The sequence below is a fragment of the Puccinia triticina genome, chromosome 2A (genome assembly GCF_026914185.1).
Source record: "Puccinia triticina chromosome 2A, complete sequence".
Lineage (NCBI taxonomy): Eukaryota > Fungi > Basidiomycota > Pucciniomycetes > Pucciniales > Pucciniaceae > Puccinia > Puccinia triticina.
The window spans coordinates 5,623,076-5,624,805 of record NC_070559.1 but is presented as its reverse complement, the minus strand read 5'-3'; positions in this window follow the sequence as shown (position 1 = coordinate 5,624,805).

The window sequence follows — 1,730 nt, the reverse complement described above, 5'->3', positions numbered from 1 at the left end:
AAGAGTCACGACCACGAAGTTGAAATCAAAACCGAGTCAGCTCATAAAGCAAACGCCATCTCCAACAACGCGTACTGTGAAGACGGTAAACACAATCCCAAAACCAGACACTCCAAGAACAAGTGTTATCAACTTCATCCAGAACTAGCACCCGAAGACTGGAAGCAAAAACAGAAGCGCAAGGCTAACATTGCGAACACGGATCAAGATGAAGACTCCAAGAGCGTCGACAGCCGCCATGGAGTCTATCTAGCAATCGGCAAAGCCTTCTTGGCATCCCAAGAAGATCGAAACTACATCCTCCTGGACAGTGGCTGCTCCGATCACATGTTTCCCGAACGATCGCACTTCGCTGATTACACTAGCATGAAATCTTCGGTCGAAATCGCTGATGGTCAAACTGTTCCAATCATTGGATCAGGCTTTATTCAACTTAAGAATCATCAAGGCCAAATTCACAGTATCAAAGCCCTTCACATACCCAAGCTATCTCATCCCCTGGTCAGCTTCGGTCGTTTATTCCTCAAGAACTGCGACTTTGTTCGCAAAGGTCCGGAGGAGTTCTCAGTCATTGACGTCTCAAAGAACGCTCGACTGTTCAACGGTGTTGTACAAGGCAAACTTTTCTCCATTAAAGCCGAAATTGTGGTGCCGAACGGTCAGTCATCTCTAGTCTCATGCATGAAGACGACGCAAATTGATCCAATCTTAATCCACAGGCGCGCAGGTCATCCAAGCTCAGAAGCACTCGTAAAGATGTTCAATGTTGATTTTTCAAATCTATCATGTGAATCTTGTCGTCTTTCCAAATCTCAATGTCTTCCATTTACTAGTACACTTCCTCAGCCTAAAAGCGTCCTTGAATTTGTATATATGGATCTAAGCGGTAAAATCACACCTCAATCCAGCGGAGGGGGACTCTATTACTTCAAAATAACAGATGCTTTTTCGTCTTACAAACATGTCTACATTCTCTCTGCAAAATCACAAGCGTTTGAGAAATTCAAGATCTACTGCAACGAAGTCCAAAACTTTCATCGCCATACCATCAAAAACGTAGTAACTGATGGAGGAGGAGAGTTCTGTCATGAGTTTGAAGCATTCTATCAGTCGACTGGTATCATGCACCACATCACCGCTCCATACACTCCCCAACAGAACTCAATCGCGGAGCGCGGAAACCGCACAACAAGTGAGAAGGCTCGGGCACTCCTCAAACAAGCATCACTGCCCAATTATCTATGGGGGGAAGCGGTCATGACAGCTGTGATGTACGAGAACATTACTCCGATGAAGCGTCTCAAATGGATCACCCCACATGAGCTTTGGTTTGGAGTTAAGTTCAACACATCAAGGTTAAGGATCTTCGGTTGCCAAGCATACGTCAACATTCCCAAGGAAAGACGCTCAGGCAAATTCGGGGACACGGCGAAAAAGGGAATTCTTGTAGGCTACCGGCAGGGTATTCATAACTGGAGAATACTTTTTCCGGGGAATTGGGTTGAGTACAGTCATGATGTTGTCTTCAACGAGACTATATTTCCAGGAATCTCCCCCATATCCTCTACCAATAGCCTTCACGATTCATCATTTGATGAAGAAGAAGAAACTCTGGCATCTTCTTCGCTTCCACCCATCCAAAATCCATCGGTATCAATTCACTCGCCGAGGGTGTCAGTTCCAGCAGACAAAGGCGACCCTATCACTGATCTCTCACTGAACCACAACTC